The 21,966-nt window shown below is 45.3% G+C and overlaps 1 protein-coding gene across 4 annotated transcripts in view; it reads right to left on the minus strand.

The window, feature by feature from the left end:
• The window catches only part of LOC138491668 (phospholipid scramblase 2-like), a 412,550-nt gene that overhangs the window by 157,081 nt on the left and 233,503 nt on the right, over positions 1–21,966 (minus strand). The window lies entirely within an intron of this gene.

A 21,966-nucleotide genomic window follows, 5' to 3' on the forward strand; every position in this document is an offset into this window, starting at 1 on the left:
AGTTGGCAAAGCTACCACAGTAGCTAAGCACACATTATATTTCACAGATCAATTACAACAAAGACATTACAAAGAAACATTCATCTGCTCCCCCCATGTGTATGCCCACATTCTCTCTAATGAGCAGAGCATGTAAATCGCCAAGTATTTATGGACTTAATCATTTTTAGTTTGGGTTTATTAGGTGGTGCTGAATGCGCTACCTTCAAGCCAAAACTATTGTCATTAAAATAAGAGCTTTAACAAAAGAGCTTCAAATATATGCTTTGAATGAGGGTGTGTAATGATTTTCAATAGAGATGACATTTGAGGAGGGATACACAGTGCATTTGGTGTTTGGTTATGGATTCCTCCCATTCCCTTCCCCTAGCCATGCTAATCCCTAGGGCTATTCCCACCCGTGCCTGCCTATCCCTTCCTACACAGCACATGAACTCTTGAGCTCTGAACTCTTCCATGGCGGTGGCCATCTTGGAGGACTATCTCCAAGGGCATCTTTGATTGGTAAATATACCATGCAGGTTGCAAATAAATGATGCATTTTCATGCGATTACCACACTTTCCATTTATGTTTCCCAATTATGTGTAGACATTTTTTTTTAATTACATGTAAGATACAATCACAATAACACTAATGTTAAAAAACAGATTAACCCTCTTTTTGACTGGTACAAAGATTTCTTGCGTTGCATTTTCTTTTTATGTGCATACATCCTCTGTACATTCCTTTTTTCTTTCTTTAATATCCATTTTGCATGACCTGATGCTGCCAACCTTACAAACACAAGGACTGGCCAACTCATTTATGTGGCTATTCTCCAAACATTTCACCTTTTTTTCTGTAAAGATATCCGCTTGGCATTCATTTCAGCAAGGAACTGAAGCTCTGCTAGGAATGCGTTCTCTCACATTTATTGTCCATATGTGGATACTTCCTGCACATGAGCTTTCTGAAGTGCCCTGCTCCATATCCCTTCTTTTGGTGCAAGGTAGCTATACAATGTGCTGAAGTGTGAGAATAGCAGTTGTATGCCGTAATTGCCTCAGCACTGGTCACAACATGGAAAGTTTTAGCTCGTCCTCATTGATAAGACAGGGCCAGATGACAAAGCTTGTATGTCCTCACTTCGACATCATCTTGTGATGAGTTACGCGCCAATTTGCAACGGTCTTGCCCAAAGACAGGCTGCCTACCGTAATGTAGCAGAGGTCCCAAGTACAGCCCACACTCCAACCAGTACCCATCAGAAGAACCGCAGTCATTGAAGTACCTACACCTAAGAAAACCTGGACAGTAAGGTATCCATTGAGAAAACCATATCAACAAGTGAAACAAAATGATGAGTACAGTCCCTGAAGGAGCAAAAAAGGTCCTAATGGGGGGGATGAATGGTGATGTCACAAGAACCCGGACTGACTCACATATAGAAGATATGATGACCTGCGAATGACAAAAAAGATGAGTCGCGATGGACAAGGGACATCGCGAACCTAAAGTGAAAGAACAATGTTAAATGCAAGAAGCTTATGCCTTGAGCATGACGAAGATAGTCAGTTTACGCATGTACATATACTTGGAACCGCAAGAAAGCTAAGAAAATCATGAGGCTTGCTATGCTTAGTAGTAAGATAGATTGCGGCAAGCGCCACCTATACATATCTACCTCAAAATAAGCATGTTATAGAAGAAAACCTCCACTATGCACAAGGCAGAATCAACCAAAGGTTACTGGAGGCCGCATGAGGAGAGTTTCATAGTTAACAAATCAAGAATAAAAGACAGAACCGAAACTCAGACAGACAAATCATGCCAAAAAGCCAAGGTCATATCATCTAAAATAGACTTACAGTAGCTACAATTAATGAAGCAAAGAACAGAATAACCTGCTCAGAAAGGTCAAGATAAGAAGCTGAAGGCAGGTGGTGGGTAAAACAAATCAAATACCCTAATTAAATGGAGAATTAGTCAATTTCACAGTGTTTGAATCACGTGACCAGCCGAGCGAGAAGTTAGACTTCACACCTACGCATGGCAGTGGGCCATGCAAAGATATCAGAACTTTCCAGACAAGAGATGCAGTCTTGAGGCCAACCACAGTGAAATAATTGACACATGACCACTAAAGTGATGATTGATTGTAGCAATAATTGGAGGAAGGCCGGGGGAGGGGACATGCACCCCGCACCTGGCCGACCATTCTGCATGCTGCTAGGCAAAGCGGAAAAGTATGAGTGGGGTTGGTGCCAACCCAATCATAGTGGACCAAGTAATCTAAGGTCCTATAGCTAGTAGAACCAAAGGGACATCTTACTTTTAGTGATGTCTACAGTAGCCATTTTTAAGGCAGAGCTTCGATGTCCCGCCTGACAATTTTTACCCAATCCGCTCACTCAGTTACCATATAGAGATATAGCACCTATACTAGAACCAATAGAATTGCATGCAATATCCTAAGTGTTACGCATCAGTGATGACGAGTTTTTAGTATAAATGTTTTTATGAAGTTCGTTGGAGTTGCGAAACCGCTGATATTCATGAAACTTAGTTTTTTGTACTTGTCATTAAACAGACTCCCTTTGCCAAACTATTGAGTTGTCATTATTGATTTGATGCTAGAGTATTAATCTGCATCCCCATCCATCTCACGGGTGCTGCTATTCCATCTTAAAGTGCCATTGGGCAACCCCCCAGCTTCATGGGCCGGTTGGGGCCCTGGTGCACACTTGGTAGCAGAGACAGGATTGTTTATCGATTAGACAAGACACCCATTAACCATCTACAAAGTAATTAGGTCCTCGGCAATATCACAAGTCCTTTGCCATCCGGCTAAGTAGACCGTGAAGCTCCCAATAGACAGTGGCTAGAATAAACAAACATGCAGGTCAAGGTCTGAAGGGACCTGTGTTTTCCCCCAAAAACCTCTTCCCACTGCTATGAGCAGCTGACCGGATGAACGGCAGGAGAAGCGGTGATCCCGAGAATCCAGAGAGGAAATATGCGAACAGTGAGTGAAAAAGACTGCGTGCTTTGGCAAAAAAGTGCATGCCACAGAAGTAAACTGAGGGAGGCGGGAAACAAAATAGAGATAGGACGACACCTGAAAAGATGATACGCCCAAATTTCTACGCTTAATATAGCGGTTGGAAGACGCCTGCATCCAAAATCCTCAAAATAGGAATAACTAGGAAACCGAAGCGGTTAAAAAGGCTTTTCCTCGAAAGGGATGAGCTTACACCCCATGTCGGGGTAAAATGAAGAGGCAGAGATTGGTGTAGCCGGCTGGTGTTTGTCTAGTCTGTCAACATCGGTCTTGTGTTTTTTGTTGTGACGTCATAGAATGACATTTTTTTTCCTTTGAGAAATTAGCATAAAAATTACATGATTGTTTAGATGAGTGTAGAATATGAATTGATGGTTGTTCAAAAAAGAAAGTATAATTTTTCGAGGAAAAACAGGATTGGAGCTTGCGACGATTCATGCGCGCTCATATTGTTGAAGTTGTTTAAAGAAACGGAAAAGCATAACAAGTGTTATATAAAGAGAACGTGAACAGATTTAAGCATGGAAGACATGACACCATTAATGCACTTATGCAAGCAGTTGCCAAAACACGCAGCTAAGCTGAAAAAGTACAGTGCAGAATGGGTTAAAGGAACCGCAAACAAAATGTTTATGCTATGGCCCCAGGGTGGATAGCTATCCAAGACGGTCCTGCAGCATATGACAACATTTGCACGCCACATACACTGGCAAAAAGTTGGACAAATGCCTAGCTAGTTTAGAGCTTTGGAAGATGCATCAAGAGGATAAGGAAGAGGAGCCGCCGTTAAATTGGATACTTCATGTCTGCACAGTGGGGGGTGAGACGCCTTCTACGCCACCCGCCTCATCTGAAATGAAAAGCAAAGTCAGTAAAGATTAAGGATTATACTCGCTAAGGGAACTTAAAGCAGCCACAGGGTATAGCAACCCGGCATATGAGTCAGCTACGCAAAGTAGTGATAAAAATCCAGAAAAAGACAGATAGAGATATTGCCTCCAAAGTCCCGTGGGACAAGGAGAGACGCGAGAACGAGAGAAAAGACCAGGCAGAAGCAAGTACATCTCTCGAAACAGAGAGAGGGCAAGCGATGGAAAGGAAATGAGGATAGAACTGATGATATAGCATTCAAACTGAAAAAATGGATGGGAGGTCAGATTTTATTGAAACTATGGTTAAGGCATTGAGGACGCGAAACAAAAAAGTGAAGCTAGACGATTTACAAAGAAAGGAGAAGAAAAAGGAAAAAGGATTGAAAGACTAAAGGATCAGGAAAAAAGAGGCAGAGACGAGAGCAGTTATATCACAAAGAGCAAGAAAGATGACGCGATCATAAGCAGAGAGCAGCTAATGATCAGAACAGACAGGAGCAGCGGAGAGTAGAAGAGCAGAAGATACAGGAGAAAAGAGAAAAGACTAAAGAGACGAAGGGATGAGGAAATACGAAGGGCAAATGAATGAAGAGTTGCAAAGAAGCAGGAAGATCGGGTCAGAGAGGAAGCAAGGAAGCGCAGAGAATTTGATGACTTAGAAAGCAAGCGAAGACAGAGCACAAGATCGTGAATATCTGGAGAGAGGTTAAAAAACCTGACCCAGTAGTAGACTGGGAAGAAAAAGAATTTCCCCGAGTACGATCTAGTACCAGGCACATCTAGGGCAAATATCAAGGATTACTTCGACACCAGAAGCATTGGCGAGACAATCAATAGAATATATGATGAAATGGGGCTAGAACAAGTATCCCAAGGGAGAGAGGAGAGGATGAGCGCTTGGAAAGCACTAAGTTGTATGACACTGAGGACGCCTCCCGAAGTAGCAGAAATAGGGAATTGTCCCTAGACAGGTTGACAATCAAAAGGGACGAGGAGGGGGAGAGAAGTTGCACAAGTTGGGCACAGATGGTATCAGATGCCGAAAGAGGAAAAGGAGGAAGCGAGGAGACACGAAAAATGCTTCTCCAGGGGAAAAGGGATAAGATGGTCAGATTCTAGTGGGTCTCCACCATTAGTCAACTACACAGTCAGACCAACATGAATAAGTATCTCATGGTCAATGGGGGGGGGGGGGTCTCTACCAAGCTGACTAAGGACATTGCCAGGTAGGCGGCGATGTGAAACATTACTCCTGCATTAGACAGAAAAACGATGAGGGAGGACTATGTGTCACAATTTCCATTGCTCGAGAAAGGAGGAACGAGACCACAGTATATTCCATGGCCAGACATGGATCAAGAAAACCTGAAAAATCGGGAACTGGAAAATGGATACATGAGCTAGAAAAGATGACAGTAGGGAACACGTTAGCTATAGGGGATATCAAAAGGTCTTTTAATTGCCATACTTGGTGATAGAGCTGACGATGCGAGGACACCTGCAGGTTACCCCGGAGTAACTACAGTTAATTCTGCGCACTTGGAAGCTCCATTTAACAACTGCAGAGCTGTGGTATGGAAAGCATTACGATTGCTAGATCCAGATACTTCCGACATGGGAGCTATAACGACACATAAAATGAAAGAGTCAGAGGATCCTTTGCTTTACATTCAGAATTTCAAGACACATGAATGCTCGAGACTCGTGAATCTTGGGGGAAATCTATATCCGTGTTCTACCATATATTATGCCAAGGGCTGCCAGATCAGGTACAGAAACAGCTCAAGAAATTGGTGGGAATCGAGGCCAAATCCATGGTCTGAAATATAGTTGACCATAGCACACTATTGCAGACTTCTGCAGGAAAAGAATCACAAAAAAGAGGCTGCACGAAAAACCGAAGAGGCAAAATAAGAGCAGAAAAAAATTCTCAAAATTTTCCATTGAAGGGGCAAGGATCACTAACAGACGGGATTAATGAGCAGCAGGTCAATAATCCACATCAGGGTAATCAGGGCAACAACGAGTTTTACCCCAGAGGAAGAGGATGGCAGAGTAATCAGGGAGGCTTTCAAAAAATGCAAAATGGCAGTAAAGATATGTCGAATGGCCAATTAATCAGACCACCACCACATGTTGGACAAGTGGAATGACAAGGCATCTAGCAGGCACATGCAGAAGCCAAGGCATGGCGCAAAACGATCAACGAACAAGAGCAGGTATGTTGCATCCACCTGTGTTTTTAGAGCAGGGAGGAAATTGAGTTGCACAAAATCACACGGTGCAGCAGAACACGCCAGGAGCACAGCAAAGCTTGCAACCTCAGACTTGAGTTTTCCACAAAGACAGTCTCAAATGTCGCCAATGCAACTGTCAGACAGTAAGTGCAGGACAGGCTGCAAACGCTGCAATAAAAGCCAACACTGGTGATGGAAGTCCATTCATGCAGAACAGGACAAAGGTGTATATGGACTAGGACCGCTCACTGGGAACCCTGATGTGTTCTATCCTATCAGTGACACCAGACCCTCACCAGGAGCTAAGGTTGGCTGTCGTTATAGGGGATAAAGAATATTCCTTCTTAGTTGACACAGGTGCAGCACGTTTATGTATAAGTGAAGGCAAATTCTTCTTGTGCGGCGATGCTATAAATACTCGAGGCTTAACAGGAGCCACAAGTTGTGTTCCTTTTACAGATACACTTCCAATCTCTATAGAATGTGATATGAATGTACCACTACTATACTCAAGACAAACCACAGTAAATATCTTGGGACGAGACCTAATGACAAAGTTAAAAATGACAGTCTCATTCATGGAGAAGGGCATAATCTGTTCAACTCCAGGAAGGCACTATTTGAACGTATGCGAGATGATTAGAGCATACGCGGGACACAGCTATGAGAGCTATCCCATTGGAACCAAAAATATTTGCGTATGGAGTATGCGTACTAATTGCGGGGCTACCAGGCCTTGCAGACAAACTACAAAGGACCCCAGATGAATTTTTATTTAGGCCAAGAATACCTATGCATGAGGAAAAGGGACATGTATTTCCCTTGACAATACAGACCGCTATAGTGCAAGGGAAAATGGCTTTAAATCGATGGTTACGATGATGAAGGCCGACAATGGTGCACAGTAATCACCATTGAAGAAGGGTACAGATTGACGTCACTGATGACGATCTGTTTGACGAGCAAGCGAATGGAGACGAAACAGTTATGGTAAATCTCACTTTTTGGGTGAGAATGATCGAGAGGTGCCTCAGAATGATGCTGGCACATTCCTGAATATTTTGAAGACCACATGGCCCAGGTGCCAGTCTCAGTATGAACCACAGGCCCCTATGATGTAGGCTTGTTGAAAGGAGTCGGAGAAGTAAGGATTAAGTTGAAGCTAGGAGCAATTCTACCCAAAGTACAACAGTATCCTATGTGTAGGGAAGCAGATGAAGGAATTTCCAAGACAATTTCGGCTATGATGGAATAGGGCATTTTGGTGACAGAGTCGTCACGCAATACCGCAGTTTACCCCATCAAAAAAAAAAATCAAAGGGAGGGTCTTTGCGTTTAAACCAGGATTTAAGGCCTATAAATGATATAGTAGAGACAGAGTTCCCTTTAGTCCCTAGCCCGGCCACAATTCTATGCAATATACCTGTTTAGGCAAAATATTTTACGGTGATTGACTTGAAAAATGCATTTTTCTCAATCCCTTTTGCACCCAGCCTCTCAAGATTTGACATCATTTACATTCAGACAGATGCGTCTAAAAAGCACAAGGTTACCCCAGGGGTACTGCGAGTCACCGTTGATTTTTAACAGAGTCCTGCAGATGGACATTAGAGAGTGTTGCATTAGAGAGTGTTGTCTTACAATATGTGGATGACATCCTGATTTGCAGCAATACAGAGGAAGGATGCAGACGCGATTCTGTTCAGCTATTGACCATATTGGCTGAGAAAGTATATAAAGTTGACAAAGGAAAGTTACAATATAGTCAGCAATAAGTGCTGTACATAGGCCAACTGATCTCGCATGAGGGGAAAAGGGTTACCCCTGAAAGGGCTGAAGCCATTATGAAGACTGCTCAGCCACACACTATAAAACAGATGCAGAGTTTCTTAGGTCTTTGCAATTATGTCAGGGATTGGGTCTTTGACAACAGCTCATATACCAGACCCTTGCTATAGGCTCTAAAGGCGGCACATGTGACGAAAGGGAAAATTGAATGGTCTGAGACCATGGAGGAGGGGCTTACCGAACTCAAGAGAGCCATTTGTACAGCACCAGTTTTAGGGATTCCCAATTATACAGAGGAATTCTACCTGTTTTCACATACAGATGGCAGCGTCCTGACGGCAATGCTCACACAGAACTACATTGGGGTACAAGCCCCTGGCATACTACAGTGGGAATATGGACCCAGTGATGAGAAGCCACTTCCCATGCGAACAAAGTTTAGCTGCTGCAGCGTTCGCCATAGCGAAGGCTACAACCATTGTGATGGGATGCTCCATGACGTTGTACGTCGAGCACTCATTTGCCATTTTAGAGAAACCAAAAGGCACATTGACATCTCAGAGAGCTTCGGCATATGAAGTGATCATATCAAATCCATCAAGATAATTTGATGCAAGATAGTGAACCCAGCAATGATCAAAGCAGAACCAGTCACTGACGGAGAGCCATTGCATGACAGCGCAAACTATGAAGAATGCTATGATGAGATTCCCAGAGTGAAAGAAAATTCATTGGCAAAAGGAGAAATGGTCTTTGTTGATGGTTCTTCGAGAATCGATCAGAACGATGGGCAAAGATACAGGCACTACTGTATTGAAGCACACAGCAAACTGAGAATTTCAAGTACTCATTAGTGCACGATTACCATCTCATTATTCAGCACAGGCTGCAGAATTATTGGCGTTGAAACTCTCGCGGACCAGGAAGTAACAGTGTACAGTGACTCCGCATATGTGACGTCAACGCTGCAGGCTGCCTCTGAGTGGACTTCACGCCAGTGCAGCATGCAGCCTTACTGGAAAGGCTCATTAAGGCACTACAGCTCCCAGTGGGCATAGCAGTCATGAAATGTGCCGCCCACACGAAAAGGGACAGATTTTATCTCACGAGGAAATCAAGCAGCAGACAGAGGCCAAGCGTATGGCATCCAAGGGCGAGACCATCAGGGATGTGGAAATCACTGATGTGAATAAAGAACAAGTTACTTACCAAACTGGTAACGTTCTTTCGATGGGATGTTCCTCTGACGTATTCCACATCTATGACAGCTGTGGGACACAACTGTCATAGATGTGGAATACGTCAGAGGACACAATCCCTTCGAAAAAATTGTTGCACGAAGTGAACATGAGAGCTATAATACCATGGGGCAAACCCATTTAATGGAACTCCAAGGGGAGGCACCACTGGAGGAGAAGAATCTCTGGAAGCAGCGAGGGTGTTCTTCAAACCCTTCCGAAAGCTTGTGGCGACAAGACAGCACTGGTAAACCAGTAAAGCCTATACCCCTGTTAAAATTAGCATTGGAACAGTTGCACTATCCAGTGCACATGACAAAAGAGAATGTAGCAGCGATGCTCGCTGAAGACTGGTTTATACCGAACTTAAGAGCATGTGGAATTTTATGGTGAACTGTATAATCTTCCAACAGTTCACAGCTGGGCACACAAAGTAATTAGAGGAGTCATCCCAAGGCCCAATGGACCTTTTCAGCAATTGCATGTCGATTACGTTGATATGATTCAAGGATGTAATGGGTACAGGTAACCAATTGTTGTGGTGTTATGTTACTTTGCATTTATGTAGCGCCTTATGTATCATTGGTATGATCTCAAAGCGCTGGTAGGTTGAACGCCCTCGGGAACCGTAGTTCAAGTCAGTTGAGAGAGAGGGGGAGAGTCGTAAGGTGCGTGGGTGCACCGGATGTGTGTGTGGCACTTGCATGATAGCTGCTTCTTAGCGGTAGGTGTCGTGGTTGGGAGGTCAGGAATATGTGTTCATTCTGGAGGGTTTACACCCAGACCGATTTCTGGCTGCGTTAGGCCCGAGGAGACGCTTAAGCTAGCAGTGTTTGCTCAGCTAGATGTGCTTAATTAGGATATTGAGGAGTAAGAGGCTGAAGTTAGTATGAGAACAGCTATACCGAATGTGTCATAGTATCGCTGTGTTCTAGTTGAGTGGTGGTGTATAGGAGAGAGTAAGCGTGATAGTGTGATATGGTGGTGTTCAGTAAGGCCGTTCCATGCACTCAGTCCATTGCATCCACTCAATCCATTCCATCAGTTCTGTGCACTCCATCCATTCTGTGCATTCCAGCGATCCAACCACTCCATCTGATCCATCCGCTCTATTCGTTCCATCTACTCCATCCTTTCTATCCATTTAATCTGTTTCAACCACTCCACCTGTTCCATCCACTCTGTTCATTTCATCTATTCTATCTGTTCCATCCACTCCATCTGCTATATCCACTTGACCTGATCCATTTACTCCATCTAGTACATCTGTTCCATCTTCTCTAATCCGCTCCATTTGTTCCATCAGCTCTATTCGTTCTCTCATTTCAACTTTTCGTTCAACTCCACCTGTCCCACCCACTCCACCTGTTCCCTCCACCCCATTTGTTTCACCAACTCCAACTGTACGTCTACTCTATCCGTTATATCCATTGCATCCATTATATCCTTTTGGTATGTTCGTTCCATCCGTTCATCCACTCTACCTGTTCCACCCACTCTGTCCCTTCCATCCTCTTTGTCCCTTCCATCTGCTTCATCCGTTATACCTACTGCAGCCGATTCATCCGCTTCACCCGTTTGATCCATTGCATCCGTTTTATCCATTTAATTCCTTTCATCCACCTTTCAATTGTTTAGTTTATCCGTTTTAATATACACTGTCAGATTTTCAGTTTTCCATTTTCACGGTCGGGTCTCTATGCTTTTTTGATTCAGCAACCTTGGGTTACTGTTTATTGTTGCTGTTTATACTGTGTGTTGTGTTAAGAGTCAGTTTAGGGGAAGAGCCATGTTTTCAATAATTTGCGGAAAGACTTGAGGTCTTCGGTGAGTCGGATGTGGGGTGGAAGAGTTCCACAGAGTGGGGGCCAGGGCTGAGAATGATGATCCACCTAACCTAACTGAGTTGGTTTTTGGTATCACTAGGAGGTGGGCAGAGCTTGATCTTATAGTGTGTGGTGGATGGTAGGGTCTTAGTTTGTCCTGCAGATATTGAGGTCCGGTTTTATGCATTGCTCGGTGCGAGATGCATAAGGTTTTGAAGGTCACCCTTCGTCCAACTGGGAGCCAGTGCAGAGTTTTGAGAGCTGGGGAGGTGTGATCCCTTGGGCCAAGTGCGAGTAGCAGTTTGGGTATGGCGTTTTGTGCTCTTTGTAGTTTAGTTACGTGGTACGCATAGACTCCGAGGTAGAGGGAGTTAGCATAGTCTAGTCTTGACATTACAGTTGATTGGACCGCAGTGAGTCTGTTGGGAAAGGAGAGGTATGGAAAAACGCGCCTAACAATTTTGAGGTGATAGTGGCAGAACTTTGTCATGATGCCTACCCCCGGGGAACCAGACCAGGTCCAGAAACCCCGGAAGCAGGCATTAAGTTATTTTGAGCAAGCCCAAAAACCCCTGCTAGGGACGTTTGGGTGCGGTCCTGGTGCCTATGGAGAGTCAGTCCTGGTGTCAGGCTCAGAGTCAAGCTTACATGATGCAGACCATGCTGCAGAGCGCCAAGCCAAATGAGGCTTGTAAGGGACTATTTTCCCTAGGGACTATTTTTTACTCGGGTGGGGCTGGGGAGGAATACTTACCTGGGACTACTTTGGAGGCTATTTAAACCACGTCTGAAGAGCAGCACATGCTTCGTGTTATTCTGCATCCAGAAGCATAACGCTCACTGTGTCTGCAAGCCTGCATCCAGTCTTCTGCCACGCCTGCCTCGAGTCTGCAGCTCCTAGAAAAAAGGGAGGAACAGAAGGAGACGAGGTTAGAATAAGAGCAAAACCTTCGATCCTTACCTGAATTCCGGATCCACCGCGCCTTCGAGCTGGAAGAAATAAGCATTTTACGTGCGTCGCCTCGCCTTCTGCAGCGCTGCGCTGAACTCACCGACCTTCGCAGCATCCTCACGATACACTGCATCCTTCTGCACATTCCCGCCGCACTCCGGCACCCAAGGGGAACACAAGAACAGCAAAGGTGAGCCAAGGGAATAAACAGAGGCAATAGTAACTACCCCCATAGACTTACCTGATTACCGGCGGGGGTACTATTCCTCTTCACTGGTCGGCGCAGTCTCCATTGCATCCTCGCCGTACCCCGGCCCCTAAGGGGAACAAAAGGACAAGGTGAGACGAAGGGACAAACAAGGGGAACTCTTCTCACCACAATAGACTTACCTAATTTTACCGCCGGAAGCATTATTCCGCGAACTTCATATTTTCTCTCCACACCTGAATAAGGGAGCAAGCCACAGGTTACATTCTGGCCTTATTTTATTGAACTGTGTAGGATAAGCCAAATCCTTACCTGAACTTCGTCAGCTACCACGAGGAACTCTTCGCTAGGGTCAAGCTGCAAACTGCAAGGAATCGGACAAGAGTGAAAGTCAGACATGTGAACTCTTACGAACTACATACTTTTCATTGTCAATATTGTTCTGGAACTTACCAATTCCTTCGAGCCAGTGAAGCAACTGGTTATCAACGCGCCCCTATGCTCAATGCAGGATGGAGAGCTCATCTTTCAAACCATCAGGTGAGACTATAAGAGGGGACATCAAAGGTGATCTGTGGGGAGAACAGTGGGAGGTGGGGGGGGAATTACGATTTTGGTAAATTCACTTTCTCCATTTACAGAAGAATATTCCTACGGGCCAAGCAAACAAAGCTAGGTGGGCCAGTCCAGCCGGTCATCTCGGCCCCACGCATCACATTGGTGGAGACCGCAGCGGTCCAGTTCAGACCGACGCCTCTGTGGGAGCCAGGTGAGCGTAACAAACAGACGTTGTTGACTTGGTGCGAGAGGGTTAGGTCAGAGTCGAGAGTGCATCCAAGGATTTTTACTGAGGTTGAGGTTGTCGGGAAATTGCATATGGCAGGTGGCCAAGGTAGAGGGTGCAGAAGAATGCTACTGCCAGACACCATGATTTTGGTTTTGGAGGGGTTTAAAAGGAGATGGTTTGTGGTCATCCAGTAGTCAATGTCAAGGAGGCAGGCAGAGAGGTCGGGTTGGCAGCTGGGTTTTGATTTGAGGAGTTTTAGGATTAGTTGGACGTCGTCAGCGTAGTTGTAGCACAGGATATTGTGCTAGCGGATTATTCGTGGGATGGTGGACAGAGGTTGAAAAGGACGGCTGATATGCACGGTCCTTGTGGAACTCTGGTATTGACTGATCGGGCGGCGGAAGTAAAGGAGGAGAGTAGGGTTATTTGGTTCCTATTGCTGAGGAATGATGCTATCCACTTGAGAGCGTTTCCACGGATTCCAAGGGAGTGGAGGTGGTCGAGGAGGATTGAGTGGTTGATTGTGTCAAAGGCGGTGGATAGGTCAAGGATTAGTGCAGCGCATCCTGCAGAGTCAGCAGTGTTTTATAGGTCATCCCAGATTGAGGCTAGAGTGGTTTCGGTTCCGTGTCGGGATCTGAAGCCAGATTGAGTAGGGTCTAGGTGATTGTTGGCTTTGACTAAGGAATTTAGCTTGGAGTAGGCGGTTTGGTCGATTAGTTTAGCATGGAACCTGGTGTTTTAGATGGGGCAGTAGTTTTTTGGGTCGTGAGGGTCGAGGGAAGTTTTTTTTTTTTTTTTTTTTAGAAGAGGCTTGACATGAGCGGTTTTGAACGTGTCGGGAAAAATTCCCAATGAAGGGGAGTGGTTTACGATTGTTCTTGAGTGTTCTCCTGTGCAGGTAGATGCAAACATTTCTTTGAGGGTTGGGGCTGGGCGGGGGTCTAGCAGGAGCCGGATGGTTTGCGGGTGGAGAGAAGTTTGAGAAATTGGTCATTTGATATTGGTGTGAAAGAGTCGAAAGTTGGATGGGTTGCAGGGTGGGGTGGGTGGTTTGTGTGGTGGGTGTAAGAGGGCTAGTTTGTTGATTAGAAATGTGTTCTTTCGAGAGCAGTGGTGTGGAAGTGGAGAGCGAGTGAGTCCCAGTGAGACCGCCTCGATTGTGTGGAGGTACATGATGGTTTGGTGAATTCAGAGATGATTTTTTTGGAGTTCTTTGCTGGGGTTTTCACAGTTCCGAATTCAGGCGTTGTAGTGGGCTTTTTTTGCTTTCCAGATTTCAGCTTTGTAGTGGCGATGGTGACAGACCAAGGTGGATTTGCTCAGGGTGGTTTTTTCTTTCCGCCATTTGCGTTCGAGAGAGTTATATAGTAGTTTTGCGGTCTTCAGTTCTGGTGTAAACCATCTAGGAAAAGGGCCATGGTGAATCGATGATTTGTAAGTGGGGGTGAGCGGGATTAATGAGGTATTGAGCCATGAGTCAAAGGCGTCGGAGGTTAAGTGTTCATTGCGTGCGCAGGTAGGGAGAGGAGACCGAGCGCGTCAGCTAGGTCGGGAAGTATTTTTAGTTTCTTCCAGCATTTATGTTGATAGTTCTGGTTCGGGTACATGGAGGGGGGCGGGTGAGCGAATGGTGAAAGACAATGAAGTGGTCGGACCAGATGATATGGGTTGGGGGGGGTTTATATGCATCTGGTCATGGGAGCTGAAGATGGCACCAAGGGTGTGTACTTTATAGAGAGTTGGCCCGTTTATGTGGGTATGGAGTCGACCAGAGCGTGGGTTACAGGATTGGTGGGGATGTCAAGCCAGAGCAGAGTGAAAACTGGGGTGAAGGGGGGGGGAGGTGGTGGCAAGAGTAGGTGGGCGGTTGAGGTGGTGGGTGTGGGGTAGGAGGAGCTGGGCGGGTGTGTGGGGTTGGTAGGTTTTAGATCAGGGGACTTGAAGGTGGGGTGTAGGGTGTTAGGAGTTTCAGTTGTGGTTGGGAAAATTCAAGTGAGAGGTGTTTCAGGTGGGGCGAGGGTGGTGATGAATGAGGTTGGGAGATTGAGGTGGTGGGATGTGGCAGTAGTGGTGATGAGTACTGAGCGATTGAGGGGGACCAGGTACTTTTTCTCTGCAGGGCTTTTGTTGCAGTTGGTGTGTGAGAGAGGGTGGGGGGGTCATAGGGTGAAAGGGATGTGGCTACTGTCCTCACCAGGGCAAGACATGCAGTTTTTAGGGAGGGGAAAGAGTGGGGTCTGAGGAGGATGTTGGTGGGAGTGGAGGGGAAGGGCTGGGTGGTGGTTGTGGGGGTAGGTGTTCCTGGGAGGCTGGGCGGGATTGTGGGTATGATGAGGGTGGGTGGGTGGAGGGGATGGGAGGAACAGGGGTCTTAAGGTGTTCAGCTCATATCGGGCTCCTACGGCTTGGAGTTTGGATAGAGGATGGGCGAGGGGGGAAGGTGGGCTGGATTGGGATTGGATAGGATGGTTCTTCTGGCTGGAGGGTTAGGCAGTGAGTGGGCTGAGATTGTGGTGGTGTGTGGGCTGGTTTGGGATGTGTTGGTTCTTCTGTCTTGGGAGTTGGATGGGGAGTGGGCTGAGGATGTGGTGGAGGGTGAATGGCTTGGGGAGAGGGGATGGGAAGTAGGGTGAGAGGGAAAGGAGGCAGGCGCGAGCGGCTCTTTCAGTGGACCTTGGTGGGTTGGGTGGACTCATGGCTTGGTTAAGTTTGAACTGTGTTATAGTTGGCATGGGATGATCATGTTCACACATTCCAAGTTCAACTATACCATTGGATGTTAATTATTCACACTTTCTAGGTTTACCTGTACTACAGTTTAGGGATTCTCGGTTCAATGTAAACCACAGCAAGATATTATTCACTCTTTCTAAGTCTACCTATACCACAGTTTGGACAGCTTCTAAGTTCAACTGAGCCACCAGAAGATATTAGTCACACCGGAGTTAGGTACACATTCTAATTCAGCAGTAGCACTGGAAGATATTCACAGTTTAAGGTCGGCTATACCACAGGTTATCGTTCACACTTTCTGGGTTAAACTGTACCATAGGGTGGGGTTTTTCACACTTTATTCACACATTCTGAATTGAAATAGATGAGTTACGCTATTGGGTACTCTTTCTAAATTGCTGTGTCCATTCTCTAGATGGATAGAAGCAGGTCCATGTACACACCCAGACACTACCTGTGCAGCCAAATTTCTGGTGAGCGGTATTTCCCAGGTGAGGAGTATGTGAGGTTATGAGGTCAGATAATGGTTCTCACTTTGTTAATGCAATATTCGAACAGATCAGCTTGTTGCTCGCTACAAAGCACACGTTCTTGTGGGCGTATCACCCGCAAGGTAATGGAATTTGTGAGAAGCTCAACGGCTTGTTAAAAGAAAGGATAGCCAAGTTGAAGCTTACTCTAAGGGATGGTTATACTGCCTTCCTTTGGCACTGTATGCACTCAGAAACCAGCCTGGTTCTGACCATCTTACGCCGAACGAAATAGCAAAAGGAAGAAGAATGAGCACTCCCCAGACACCCTGAGACAGAGCTAAATGTGATGCCCAGCCAACAGGAGAAATCTTAGGGTCTGAAATGCAAAATTACTTATTTTCATGACATCTTGTCTTACTGTAATTTCAGGTCAGCTGCAGCGACAACGAAAATGGTGCACGGAAACACAGAACATAGGAGATACTACTGCAGACTCAGCTCACAGTCTATGTGTTCCATCAATCTTCCCCTGGAGACACCGTCCTGGTGAAGACTCATACAAGAAAGAAGTGGGACGAGCCAAGATTTAATGGTCCCTTTACAGTGGCACCACTCCTTCTGCAGTCAAGTTACAAGGAAGAAGAGCTATAAGAGCTTTAACTTTCTGGGTGACATCAGGCCATACATCGGAGAAGGCCCCCTGCCCACACCCCACCGCGAGGAGACTACAGACAATGCGGAAGAACCACAGCACGTGCAGATGAGATCCGTGACTAGGAAGAAGGACGCATGACCAGCAAAGAACAAAATAACTTGTGCCGGTTTGTGGCTTAATTTTGGACATTCCCTCAGAGGAACTAAGAGGATAAGGACATAAAAACGGATACTCTGTGCATCCCAGTTGCACGGTGAAGAAGAAAACAAACTGCACGTTTAAGCCACAACATAATTTGTGGACTTTGAACTGAGGCACACTGAAGCCTGGATAAGAATTAATATGCCAAACATTGAGGACACATAAATTGGAAGAGAATACAGTATCCAGACTCATTCCACACAAATATTGTTCAGACTCACTTATGGTGTCCCACAGTAGCCACATCACCAAGGACGTCCCAAGTTATTTTGACCTAGTCTTAAGGTCATACCAGTCAATGGTGGGGAGGCTCACCATCATCACTGAATTTCTTCAAGATCTGAAAACGAAAAGATAAGGATGCTGCTCACTGCGATTGCCGAACAGTTCCTCCTGCTTCCGGAGTAGAGCGAGGAAAAAACAAATGTCCCAAGCAGAGGAAGAAGCAAATAGGCTTATCAATGTACTGTTCTTTCGCTTAATTGAAGACTGTCCAGACTTTGGTGGGAGAACCATGGATGTTCTAACATTTCTTCGAGATCCAGCAAACAGAACGTTTAAGTATAATCCTGAACGGAATAATCATCCAAGTTACGCTCCACACACATCAAGATTGCAGAAACTGTTCACAGTGAGTTAAAGCCAAACAGTCCAAATGTCCTGGTCACCAGAAGATAGTAGGTTAGCGACCAACATCATCTTTTGCCTAATCAAGGATTTTCCAGAACTTGTGGGGAGATCTGCCGAAGTCCTCGCATTCATCAGAAACCCAGCCAATTCTACACAGATGGGCATGCTCTTGCATGTCGAATTTTCTAACCATCAACAGAACTATCTGAGAAGATTTAAAACTTTCCGCCAAGGGACAGATCGAGAAGGTTTAGCCAGAGATTTCACTTTTTTATACTGACAAGGACGACATGTCTGGGATTTCGTGTACTTTAAACATGCACCATAAACAGACTTGCTGAATAATGACCCGATTGACATTTTCTCATATGTAGAAAAAGGAACTGCATCCAGAGTCAATAGACAATCCAGTGTCCAGGCAAAGAGGGACAATTGTTTCAGTACCTGCAATTCAAAAGAAAAATGGCAGAATCCAGAGATAACATTGTCCAGAGTACATTCAAAGTTAGTTTTCTTTCATCAGATGATCGAGATGGGAAACTAAAGTAGCAATCTCGTCATCCCTCAGGAGGAGAGACACCCTTATTTTTCAAGAACTAAATGCTGTAGATTAACCTACAGGGGTTTTATGTGCCTATGCATTGTATTCATCATTGTTTTACTATCACGACGATTAGAACTGCATTTTCTATTGGTGCACAAAGCGTTCCAATTCCATTGCACCCACCCAATGATGCACACATGAAGCCCACGAAGGCACCCATACCCTATATAGTCATTCCAGTCCCTAGAAGATCTGACAGCGGAATGAGTGAACTTCAGATGGATGTGATTAGCAATGACACATTTATGGTAACAAGCAAATTGAAAAGCCGGAGACAGAATTGCCAGACTTTCCTCTACTCAACTGGCACAGATGAAGATGCCTGCACCATGGATCAGGATACCTGAGAATCCTCCAGCAAGAAGAAACAAAACTAATGCATTTAAGGATGTAGTTATAGCAAACTACATGAAAACCCTGAGAATCAAGTGAAGCAAACAAGGAGAGGAAAGTGAGCTAAACGACTACCTGGACAGCACAGCACATTTGGGAAATAACATGGTACCAACATATGAAGGACGTTGGAAGACTGAGTTCAGATGGGGGATGCTGTGTTTGTGCACTCCTATCTTACAGCATAGGGAAGTCCAAGATCTTTGTAGCATTAGAAATTGATGTCCAGACAGCGCACTGTCTATCACTCATAGCAATGTGCAAGACCAGAGGCCAGTTCATGGGAAGTGATGCCTTACTGAGATGGGTAACTGAAGCCACTGATCCAAAAGATGATGATTATTTCCAGGACATAAAGACAAGAAACAATGGGAAGACAAAACACATTGTGATCAGATACGAGAAGCCGTGAGTTAAAGGAGCAGAAATCAGAAGAGAAGCAATTCACAAACTAAACGGTCATGGGAAGACGACAGAAGAGGCTCGAATTTGGAAGAACAGAGGCCAAATGCAAATTTGGGGAACAGTGCTTTCACCAGACGAATGGGAGAAAGGAGTAGTGATATGCAGAGCATGGATGTCATTGGTTGTTACCAAGGCACCATTGACATAGTACAGAATGGATGCAAGCCATTGTGGCCAAAGCTTGCAAAACTGCTAACATGGGTTGAGGCCAGAGGAGGGCCCTTACAGATAGTGCCACTGGAAAGCCCAAAATTCTGCTTCAGGAATACTGGCACCAGGAAGATGGGGGAGAATCAGAACTGTGGACGAGTTTTTGATGCTCCAGGAATCGTACACGGTAATGCAGTATCAAGGATCATTATTGGGCATGTGGATCCAAAGCATATTATTAGACTGACGAGAAACTGGGGAGGTATATGCACAATAGTGAATGTCCACGTTCCAGCATTGGCGATTCCGAAAAGTGACCTGAATATTGACAGTTTCCCGAAAGCAGATGCTCACCCGAGGAAGAAGAGATCTGTGGAACTGATGAATCGAATGAAGCGAGAGAATTACTTTTCTGCAAAATTCATAGAAGTTTTTGACAATATCCCTTATGAACATAGACTGTTCAGTCATACTTCCTCAGTATTCACGACAATCTTCATGCCTAGAATTCAAGTTGAAGCAGATACTAAATGGTTGCAGATAACCAGATGGGAGTTATTGCAGACCATCATCAACACGACCATAAAGGGATTCAACGCAATCAGGGAAGAGTTAAGAGCGATTCGACTAATGACTCTCCAGAACAGCTATGTCCTTGACATGATCACAGCTATGGATGGGAGGTGTTTGTGGAAAAATCGGAGAATCATGTTGCACATTTATACCTTCTCATGACGAAGAAAATGGAACTCTGACGGAGGCCAAAGGTAAGCTGACAAAACTACACAAATGATGGATGGAACTGACGAAGTAGATGACAGCTGGTTTGGATCACTATTTTCATGGGTTCCGCAATGGATGGCAGACGCATTCAAATTCCTAGGAGCCCAGCTAGTGAGGATATTGCTCGGATTCTATGTTATCAAGATAATAATCTCTCAGTGTCAAAAAAGTCACAGGGATGAAGACCATGATTGATGACGAACCAGGGTGGAAGCCCAAAGAATTGTCTGATGAAGAAATAAGACTTTGTGAAAGCCAGCATTCATGCACCAGAAGGAACAAAGTTTCAATATCCCAGGAAGGACAGAAATTATGTGGGAAGATGGATCTATTGCAGCCCAAATGGACAGGGTCAACTAACATGGAACAAAGATGAACACTCAAGAACAGCGGGAAGTCTAAAAGCAGTCATAACAATATGGACCCCAAATAGGCATTTCTTTAGACCGTCATGTATAGATCCAGAAGATGAAGAAAAAATTGACCAAGAAGATGGAGTGAAAGTGTATCCATCTTCTTTGGATCCTCTGTATTCAAAGTGTTACGCTCAATTGGTAGCCACAGGGACGCCACCCAGCTGGGTTACTCGCTGGTATGCTTCGCAGCTTGGCCCTTATGTGGTCTGAGGTCTGCCTTGTGGTAGAATTAGGCGTTCTCAGTAGCTGCAAGTGTTTAAAGATGAAGACTGCAGGTAAGATGCTGCTGCTAATAATGTTCCTTTTGTCTCCTTGCAGGTTGTGCTTCTCCGAGGTTCGAGGGAATAGCTGGACACGGTGAGCGTCACGTTGCAAGCTGCAAAGTAACACGAAGCATGTTCTGCAGTCAGGGTGTGGTTTATATAGCCCAGGTAAAGCAGTACCAGGAAAAGTAGTTCCAGGCCTGCCACACCCAAAACACTAGACCGCATAGCTTGGTTCTTAAGATAAATGGATGCCTCCATGTTGGCTTATAATGCAATAAAGTAGTTCCCAAGCACATTGTTCATGGAGTATGAGCCTGGCGTCATAGGCGCCAGGACTGGCCCCATGAGGGCTTTTGAAGAGGATGCCAGGCTCTAAAGGCCCTTGTCCTAACTCCACCTGGCCAATGGGTTTGCCAGAGGGGGTTTGGGCGAGGGTCGTGACACAAAGGAAGAAATTAAAGTGGTCGATGAATCGCCCAGAGTGGGGGAGTGTAGCAGAGGTCCCAAGTACAGCCCGCACTCCAACCGTCCATTTTGAAGTACCAGGAACGTTCACGCCGAAGTATGTGACATACGAGGCGCAAATAAACCAGCAGGGAGCCGCAGTGGGGCCCTGTCCAGTACCTATCAGAAGAAACGCACCCATTGAGGTTCTTACACCGAAGAAAACATTGACAGTAAGGTATCCATTGAGAAAACCATATCAACAAATGAAACAAAATGAAGATCGTCTGAGTACAGTCCCTGAAGAAGCAAAAAAGGTCCTAGTGGGGGACGAATGGTGGTGTCCCAAGAACCCGGACTGACTCACATGTAGAAGATATGACGACCTGCAAATGACGACGAGACACCAAGGATAAGGGACATCACAAACCTAAAGTGAAAGAACAATGTCAAATCTAAGACGCTTACGCCATGAGCATGACAAACATTCGGTTAGTTTACGCATGTACATATGCTTGGAACCACAAGAAAGCCAAGAAAATCATGAGGCTTGCTATGCTTAGTAGTAAGACAGATTGCGACAAGCGCCACCTATTCATATCTACCTCAAAATAAACATGTTATATAAGAATACTTCCACTATGCACAAGGCAGAATCAACCAAAGGTTACTGGAGGCCGCATGAGGAGAGTTTCATAGTTAACAAATCAAGAATAAAAGACAGAACCGAAACTCATCATCCCAAAAAGCCAAGGTCGTATCAGCTAAAATAGACTTAGAGTAGCTACAATTAATGAAGC

Source organism: Ambystoma mexicanum, chromosome 10, assembly GCF_040938575.1.
Source record: "Ambystoma mexicanum isolate Mex_15411 chromosome 10, UKY_AmexF1_1, whole genome shotgun sequence".
In the NCBI taxonomy this organism is placed as follows: domain Eukaryota; kingdom Metazoa; phylum Chordata; class Amphibia; order Caudata; family Ambystomatidae; genus Ambystoma; species Ambystoma mexicanum.